A 10,271-nucleotide genomic window follows, 5' to 3' on the forward strand; every position below is an offset into this window, starting at 1 on the left:
CCATTTTCTTTCCTGCCTACATAGCTCAGAATGCCCATTTCTCTTCTTTGCTCCTCCAGCAGTAAAGTAAAAGTGGGAACTGAATTCACACTCGGCCAAGGGCACTCCCCGACTAGGAGGGTACCATCACCTCCCTTTTGTAGTCTTGGGAGCTGAGAATTTGGAGTAACTTTTCGAAAGTTACACTGTGTCTGCTGTGGTGAGAGCAGCAATTCTGTCTGAGGCTTTAGCCATAATGCCGTGCTATAAAAAGCACATTAACGCAGTCTTAATATTTTTATGTTGGAGTGTTATGGAATTTCATTTTATAAGGACCTTCAGTCCAACACATAAATCTCTCTCAGGTCAGTGAGGCTTCATGTACATGTGTGTGTGAGGTTTATTCCCCCTTAGAATTCACTCTGAGTTCATCCAAGGCAAACATTTCTAAGCCAGACGATTAAAAAAACACATGGTGGTGTCCAGGGAAATGCACAAGATTGACAGCTAGGATCTCAGTTCTAGATCAGACTTTGTGGCTAACCAGCTCTTTATCCAGAATGAGTCAAGACCCTGCGCTCATTTTCTCGGTTTATACACTGAGGGAATTTGCATGAGACGAACTGCAGCGGCACTGTCGGCTGTAATGTCTACTGGGGCTCAAGGCCCTTTGTCCCTCTTTTCTACTGTTTCGAATAACGGACTCTAAAGCATTGGAAAGAAGCCTAGCTCCATCCAGTAAACATTAGTGAAGTCTGAGCTGAATTGATCTAGACGACCTACATAGTTTAAAGAGGAGGAAAATGAGTGAACACAGAAAAGTCAAGGTACTTGTCTAGGTCACAAACCAATTAATAGCATAAACATGAGATTTTAAAAATCAATCATAATTTTTTTCTCTCATAAAAATGTTCCTTACTATCTTTTGGTGGTAGGATGGGGGGGGGGGGGGAGGATTGTAGAAGAAACAGAAGTTTTCACAAAAAGATGGAACTATTATTTTTGCAAAATTGGCAATGCCTATTAGGATAATCCTTGTATATCTCTGCTCCACTCCACTTTGCTTCTCTGGAATGAGTGTTGAACTCATCATGCTCTCAGAGCCGGCTCTTCCTGACTTCTCTATCTCTTTGAACAATGTCACTATTCTCCAAGCTTTATTCATACTTCAAACTTTAGTCATCTTTGACTCCTCCCCTTTCCTCGATGCACTGAAGCAATTGCTAAACTCCATGAATTCCGTCTTTGCAGTATGACTTACATCGGTATTCTTTCATTCCTATTATTTCTTACTACATATGTCACATAAAGTCATATTTTGAGAGCAGTGAAGAATACGGGTTTGGAGTCAGGCAGAATAAGGTTTGAGTTCTAGTTCTGCCACTTACTACCTATGTGTCATGGCTTAATCTCCCTGTACAATGGGGATCACAATTATATTGGCCTTAAAGAGCTGTGAGAATTAATGTCAGAATGTATGTAAAATACTCAGGAGAGTGCTTAGCACATAACAGTAATCACAGTAGTCTCCCCTTGTTCTCCGTTTTGCTCTCTGCAGTTTTGCTTACTGGTGGTCAACTGTGGCCTGAAATATTAAAAGCAAAATTCCAGAAACGAACAATTCCTAAGTTTTAAATTGCTTGCCGTTCTGAGGAGCGTGGTGAAAGCTTGCGCTGTCCTGCGCTGTCCCACCTGGGTTGTGACTCATCCCTTTGTGCAATGTATCCATGCTGCATCCACCCCATTAGTCACTTAGTAGCCCTCGTGGTTTTCAGGTCCACTGTTTCAGTTTCACAGCGCTTGTATTCATGTAACTATTATTTTAGTTCATAACGGCCCTAAGTGCAAGAGTAGTGATGATGGCCATTCAGATATGCCAAAAAGGAGCTGGAGAATGCTTCTTTTAAGTGAAAAGGTGAAAGTTCTCAATTGAAAAGGAAAGAAAAAATTGTAGACCTCAGTTGCTGCAGTCCACAGTGAGAACAAATCTTTAATCTGTAAAATTGTGAAGAAGAAAAAAGAAATTCGTGTTAGTTTTGCTGTCACACCTCAGATTGCAGAGCTATGGCTACAGTGCATGCGGTGGTTAGTAAAGATGGAAAAGGTATTATTTTTTTGGGTAGAGACATAAACAGAAAACTTGTTCCTACTGATGGCAGCATGTTGTGCCAAAAAACATTGAGCCTATAGAAAGACTTCAGCAAGGGATCTTTTTGAAAAAAAATATATATTTTATTGATTTTTTACAGAGAAGAAGGGAGAGGGATAGAGAGCCAGAAACATCAATGAGAGAGATCGATCAGCTGCCTCCTGCACGCCCCCCAGTGGGGATGTGCCTGCAACCAAGGTACATGCCCCTCACCGGAATCGAACCTGGGACCCCTGAGTCCGCAGGCCGATGCTCCATCCACTGAGCCAAACCGGTGTGGCAGCAGCAAGGGATCTTTGAAACGAGTGGCACCAAGCCATTTACCAGGTAAGGGATGGTTACCCAGATTCAATAGATTTGGACTGAAAAATATAAAAATTACTCAAGAGAGAGAAAGACCACATTCATATAACTTCTATTACAGGATGTTGTTATAATTGTTCTATTTTGTTATTAGTTATTGTTGTTCATCTCTTATTGTGCCTAATTTATAAATTAAACTTTAGCATAGGCATGTAAGTATAGGAAAAACATAGTATATGTAGGGTTCAGTACTATCCGTGGTTTCAGGCATTCACTGGGGGGCTTGGAACATTTCCCTTGCAGATAAGGGGGGCATTACTGCAATACTGGTCACCCCTCCTTGTCCACCCTACTTCCTGCTAGCAGGTTGGTCCTCTTAAAGCCCAGATCTGACATTCTTTCTTTCTTCCATACTCCCAACGAGAGGCCTCACCTCAGGTGGTTAAAGCTGTCTTCCGTCTTCTGCAGCTGACTGCCTGAGTTAGCATTGACGAGCTGTGTGACCTTGACCAAGTTCCTAACTTCTCTCTGCCTCTGTAACATAGGAATAATAGCATCTTCCTCAAAAGGTTATTATGAAGTTTATATTATTTAACATTAATAGTTAATATTTTTAAGTGCCTGGCACAGGAAGTCAATATCAATTTTTGATAAATAAAAACTTACGCTGGCTTCTTATATTTGCTATTTCATAAGCACGCTCTGTATTAATTTCTTTTTTTTTTTTTTTTTTTTTTTTTTTTTTGCCACATTAGAATTTTAATAGAGAAAATTAGGAGTACATAAACATTACATATGAAACACAAATTGACATAGCCTAAATGAAAATGCCTGAGGAAACAAAGTACAAATTCAAGCTTAGAGATTTAGGTACTGGTACTTGATGAAATCACATTATTTCCCAGCAATTCAGTTTCCTCATTTGTGGTTTAGAGTGATAATCAAGTGAGTCAAAAAATGGATATATGTATATAAACATACATAAAAATTCTATATACTGCCCAGTGCTATTAAAAATACAGATGTTCTCTTCTTAATTTCTTTCAATCACGTTTCTTTCTCTTTTTTTTTTTTTTTTTTTTTTTTTTTTTTATTTTTTTTATTTTTTTATTTATTTATTTTTTTTATTGCTTAAAGTATTACAAAGGGTATTACATATGTATCCATTTTATCCCCCCGCCCTAGACAGTCCCCTAGCCTCCCCTATCACCCAGTGTCTTATGTCCATTGGTTATGCTTATATGCATGCATACAAGTCCTTTAGTTGATCTCTTACCCCCCTACCTCCTGCCCCCCAACCCTCCCCGGCCTTCCCACTGCAGTTTGACAATCTGTTTGAGGCAGCTCTGCCTCTGTATCTATTATTGTTCAAAAGTTTATAATGGTCTCTATTGTCCATGAATGAGTGAGATCATGTGGTATTTTTCCTTTATTGACTGGCTTATTTCACTTAGCATAATGCTCTCCAGTTCCATCCATGACGTTGCAAATGGTAAGAGTTCCTTCCTTTTTACAGCAGCATAGTATTCCATCGTGTAGATGTACCACAGTTTTCTAATCCATTCATCTACTGATGGGCACTTAGGCTGTTTCCAGATCTTAGCTATGGTGAATTGTGCTGCTATGAACATAGGGGTGCATATATCCTTTCTGATTGGTGTTTCTGGTTTCTTGGGATATATTCCTAGAAGTGGGATCACAGGGTCAAATGGGAGTTCCATTTTCAGTTTTTTAAGGAAACTCCATACTGTCTTCCATAGTGGCTGCACCAGTCTGCATTCCCACCAGCAGTGCACAAGTGTTCCTTTTTCTCCACATCCTCTCCAGCACTTGTCGTTTGTTGATTTGTTGATGATAGCCAGTCTGACAGGTGTGAGATGGTACCTCATTGCTGTTTTGATTTGCATCTCTCGGATGATTAGTGACTTTGAGCATGTTTTCATATGTCTCTTGGCTTTCTGAATGTCCTCTTTTGAAAGGTGTCTATTTAGGTCCTTTGCCCATTTTTTGATTGGATTGTTTATCTTTCTTTTGTTAAGTTGTATGAGTTCCCTATAAATTTTGGAGATTAGGCCCTTATCAGATATGTCATTGGCAAATATGTTTTCCCACACAGTGGGTTTTCTCGTTGTTTTGTTGATGGTTTCTTTTGCTGTGCAGAAGCTTTTTATTTTGATGTAGTCCCATTTGTTCATTTTTTCTTTAGTTTCAAGTGCCCTAGGAGCTGTATCAGTGAAGAAATTGCTTCGGCATATGTCTGAGATTTTCTTGCCTTTGGATTCTTCTAGAATTTTTATGGTTTCCTGTCGTACATTTAAGTCCTTTATCCATTTTGAGTTTATTTTTGTGTATGGTGTAAGTTGGTGGTCTAGTTTCATTTTCTTGCATATATCTGTCCAATTTTCCCAACACCATTTATTGAAGAGACTATCTTGGCTCCATTGTATGTTCTTGCCTCCTTTGTCAAATATTAATTGAGCATATTGGTTCGGGCCGATTTCTGGGCTCTCTATTCTATTCCATTGATCTATATGCCTATTCTTGTGCCAGTACCAGGCAGTTTTGAGAACAGTGGCTTTGTAATACAACTTGATATCTGGTATTGAGATCCCACCTACTTTGTTCTTTTTCAGGATTGCTGCAGCTATTCGGGGTCTTTTTTTATTCCAGATGAATTTTTGGAAAGTTCGTTCTAGATCTCTGAAGTATGCTGTTGGTACTTTAATGGGAAGTGCGTTGAATTTATAGATTGCTTTGGGTAGTATGGACATTTTAATGATGTTGATTCTACCAATCCATGAACACGGTATGTTCTTCCATCTGTTTATGTCTTCCTCTATGTCTTTTTTCAACGTCCTGTAGTTTTCTGAGTAGAGGACTTTTACCTCTTTAGTTAAGTTTATTCCTAGGTAGCTTAGTTTTTTCGGTGCAATGGTAAACGGGATTGTTTTTATAATCTCTCTTTCTGAAAGTTCATTATTGGTGTATAGAAATGCCTCAGATTTCTTGGGGTTAATTTTGTATCCTGCTACATTGCCAAATTCATGTATTAAGTCTAGTAGCTTTTTGATGGAATCTCTAGGGTTTTGTATGTATAATATCATGTCGTCTGCAAATAAGGACAGTTTTACTTCCTCTTTTCCAATTTGGATGCCTTTTATTTCTTCTTCTTGCCGAATTGCAATGGCTAACACTTCCAGTACTATGTTGAACAGGAGTGGTGAGAGGGGGCATCCCTGTCTTGTTCCTGTTCTTAGGGGAAATGGTGTTAGTTTTTGTCCGTTGAGTATGATGTTGGCTGTGGGCCTATCATATATGGCTTTTATTATGTTGAGGTATGATCCTTCTACTCCCACCTTGCTGAGAGTTTTTATCAAAAATGGGTGTTGAATTTTGTCAAATGCTTTTTCTGCATCAATTGATATGACCATGTGGTTTTTTTCTTTCAATTTGTTTATGTGATGTATCACGTTTATTGATTTGCGGATATTGTACCATCCTTGCATCCCTGGGATAAATCCTACTTGGTCATGGTGTATGATCTTTCTGATGTACTGCTGGATCCGATTTGCTAAGATTTTGTTGAGGATTTTGGCATCTATGTTCATGAGGGATATTGGCCTGTAATTCTCTTTCATTGTGTTGTCTTTACCTGGTTTTGGTATTAGGGTGATGCTGGCTTCATAGAATGAGCTTGGAAGTGTTCCTTCCTCTTGAATTTTTTGTAGTAGTCTGAGGAGGATAGGTTTTAGTTCTTCCTTGAATGTTTGGTAAAACTCCCCTGTGAAGCCGTCTGGTCCTGGGCTTTTGTTTGATGGAAGCTTTTTGATGACTGCTTCAATTTCTTCCATAGTTATTGGCCTGTTGAGATTTTTAGATTCTTCCTGATTGAGTTTTGGAATGCTGTATTTTTCTAGGAATTTGTCCATTTCCTCCAGGTTGTCTAGTTTGTTGGAGTAAAGCTGTCCATAGTATTTTTTAACAATCATTTGTATTTCTGTGGGGTCTGTTGTTATTTCGCCTCTATCGTTTCTGATTTTATTTATTTGGGTCCTCTCTCTCTGCTTCTTGGTGAGTCTGGCTAGAGGTTTATCAATCTTGTTTATCCTTTCAAAGAACCAGCTCTTGGTTTCATTGATTTTCTGTATTGTTTTTTTGGTCTCTATGTCATTTATTTCTGCTCTAATCTTTATTATCTCCTTCCTTCTGCTCACTCTGGGGTTTTCTTGTTGCTCTCTTTCTAATTCTTTGAGTTGTAGAGTTAGATGATTTACTACCATTTTTTCTTGTTTTTTGAGATAGGCCTGTAGAGCTATAAACTTCCCTCTCAGGACTGCTTTCAATGTGTCCCATAGGTTTTGGATTGTTGTGTTTTCATTGTCATTAGTTTCCAGGATGTTTTTAATTTCTTCTTTGATCTCATTGGTAACCCAATCAATATTTAATAGCATGCTATTCAGCTTCCAGGTGTTTGAGTATTTTGGGTTGTTTTTATTGTAGTTTATTTCTAATATTATGCCATCGTGGTCTGCGAAGATGCTTTTTATGATTTCAATCTTCTTGAATTTGGGGATACTTTGCTTGTGACCCAATATGTGGTCTATTTTTGAATATGTCCCATGAGCACCTGAGAAGAACGTATATTCTCTGGCTTTGGGGTGAAGTGTTCTGAAGATGTCTATTAAGTCCATCTGATCTAGTGAGTCATTTAGGATTGCTGTATCTTTACTGATTGTTTGTCTATAGGACTTATGTATTAATTTCTTTGGTCCTGCTGTTTCTTCCTCCTGGAATGCTGAGTGGTTTAATGGAAAGAGTACTTGCAGCCCAGGGAGCGGAGTAGGTTTCATTTACCTGCCAGCTTTGACTTAGTGGTAGGAGCGGCCTGAATTACTTGCGAAGCATTCTGAGGCCTACTGTGGTCTCAGTGGGAGACTGGCTGATTGTGCCTCCAATAGGCCCCGAGGGAGAAGTAGACACCTCTTTGTATTTTGCCACAATAAAGCAGATATCATAATCATTTGTAAGAATTACAGTGTTTTCATGATAAAAATATACAGTGCAGGGTGAGAGATAAATTTTCTTAATACTGAGGACTAAAGAAAAGAATCAATCCTGTGTGGCTCTTCATAAATAGCATTCTTCTGATTGCTTTATATACTTGAGTTCATTTATGGCGCACATCACTCTCTGAGATAGATACTATTTTGTCCTCATTTCCTTTTTATAGATATGGGAGCAAAGGCACAAGGAGGTCAAGTAACTTGCATGAAATGATGCAATTAATAAATATTAGGGAATTTGAAACCTGGGTATCCAGCTCCAAAGTCTACCATTTTGGCTACTATACTGTTACTTTTTAAAAACTGATTTTAGAGAGAAAGAGGATGGGAGACACACACACACACACACACACACACACACACACACAGAGAGAGAGAGAGAGAGAGAGAGAGAGAGAGAGAGAGAGAAAGAAACATTGATTTGTTGTTCCACTTATTTATGCATTCATTGGTTGATTCTTATATTTACCCTGATCAGGGATCAAACCCCAACCATGGCAGACAGAGACAATGCTCCAACTGAGCTAGCTATAGGACCAGGGCCTTTGGGTTACTTTTTAAGTAAATCTAATCTATATATATAAAAAGCCAGTGACCATAATGGTCACAATGACCATAATGACCGGTCGCTAAGCCACCCACTGTGGCCAGCGAGCCAGCTGATCAGGGGGTGGTGCCGGCTGGCCAACCTCGCGGCCCCACCCTGCTGCTGGCCTGCTCCTGATCAGACTCTCCCACCCTGATCAAGAGCTGGCCACTGGCCAAATGCCCCCTCCCTTCCCCCTGGCCAGCTCTGCCCCTGATCAGCCAGCCCCACCACAATAGGCCCACCCCTGATCACACCCCCCACCCCAATAGGGGGCAGGGCTGGGTGGCCCACCTCATTCAGCCCCTCTCCCTGGCCACCCCACCCCTGATTGCACCCCCACCCCATCAGGGGTAGGGCCAACCAGCCAACCACCCATGACCCCTTCCCCAGGCTGCTGGCCCCTGATAGGCACCCCTCACCCCATTCTGGGGTGGGGCCGGCTGGCCCACCTCCCACAGTCCCTCCCCATGGCCAGCCCCACCCCCAATTAGCCCCCCCAACCCCAATCACCTGCGGCCCCTTCCCTGATCAGGCCCTGATCAGGGTGGGCTGGCCGGCCAGCCAACCTCCTGCCATCTCCTCTTCCTGACAGGCCCAGCCCCTATCTGCCCCAATTGGGGCCAGGCCACCAGACCCCACCTATGCACGAATTTGTGCACTGTGCCGCTAGTTTAATATGAAAACAAGGTACCTCAATGCAATTTGAGTAAATTTGATTCAGAACTTTCAGACAATTAATCTACAAAAGCCCAAAGGCTCAAATGTATGTCTCTCTGACAGTTTGGTCTGACCCAGCAGTGATAGTAACAATATCTCCAGCATGGATTTAAACCACACCCTGCAGAACTCTAGGGTAGCACCATTTTCTTCTAGAGTCTGAGGCCTGGTGGTGGTGGGTGTGAAGGGGATCTAAGCCTCCATTCCCACTTCAACCAGGGTAGCCTTGTTTAACTTATTTAAAAAGTGGGATGCTAAGTAAGATTTATTTAGAAGAAAAAGATCTTTGTTTTTAAAAGTCAAAAATCACTGATCAAGAGAATCAATGGACAGCATATTATAGGGGCAACTATAATTAAATATTATTCTTGGTGAGTGAGCAGCCAATGTGAGTTTTTTTGTTTTGTTTTTTATTGATTTCAGAGAGGAAGGGAGAGGAAGAGAGAAATAGAAATATCAACAATGAGAGTGAATCACTGATCAGCTACTTGCCCCCCACTGGGGATCAAGCCTGCAACCCAGGCATGTGCCCTGACCAGGACTCCAACCGGGACCTCCTGGTTCATAGGTTGATGCTCAACCACTGAGCCACGCTGGCTGGGCCCAATGTGAGTTTGGCAGCAGTATGTACAAGGTTATATTTAAGGCAAGAAACTGGAGTGTAAATAATGTTGCAGTTATGGTCAGATACAGATCCATTGATAGTCATTAGCTCAAAGGGCAACAATAATATTCTCTAACAAACTGGAGAGCTTAACCTGGACTCACGTAATAGTCACTAGGATGTTCCTGTACTCAGTTGCTCATTCCTTGAGTTTTAATGATTTATATGTTGAAACAAAGTATCAGGTTTCCTTGTAAACTCCCAGTTTCCTTGTATTTGTTGATAGTCAGGAGCCCATGTTTAAGCTCTCTTACCCAAGCATAGTAGAAAAAAGTATTTTATCTGGCCTCAATGGATTTTGCAGTATCTTGAGTGTTCACTTTTTAAAAACTTCCTTTAATAGTAAGGCTTGCCAGGTTATCCTGAGATTGGAAAAGTTTCCTATAAGCTATCTTTCAACAAATTAAAAACAGGTCAACCTTGATTTGGAATAGCAAGGAGAATGAAACGGAGATAAGCAACAAGTGGAAGAGTATGCCTAGGACTTGTGTTCTCAGACACTTGGTACGTGTTTTAAGAACCCAGGGAGGGCTCTAAATATGCCCTGGTGGAACCAGCTTGTTGAAATGCAAGTTATTGGGTCACCAAGGGTCCTGGACGAGGCCTGTAAGTGTATGCCTAAAAAATCACCTGTCTTCAAAAAAAATGATATCATCCTAGTAACAACCCGTTTTTAATTGCTTATTATGTGAAACTTAGCGTGAGTAGCTTGTTTGCCTTTGGGATGTGTTACTTTGTTGTCCTGTAGTGGCTTTCCCCTCCTAATTATGATTTGCTTTAGGCGAATGGCATTGAAAATGACTTGAC

Source organism: Myotis daubentonii, chromosome 3 (assembly GCF_963259705.1).
Source record: "Myotis daubentonii chromosome 3, mMyoDau2.1, whole genome shotgun sequence".
Lineage (NCBI taxonomy): Eukaryota > Metazoa > Chordata > Mammalia > Chiroptera > Vespertilionidae > Myotis > Myotis daubentonii.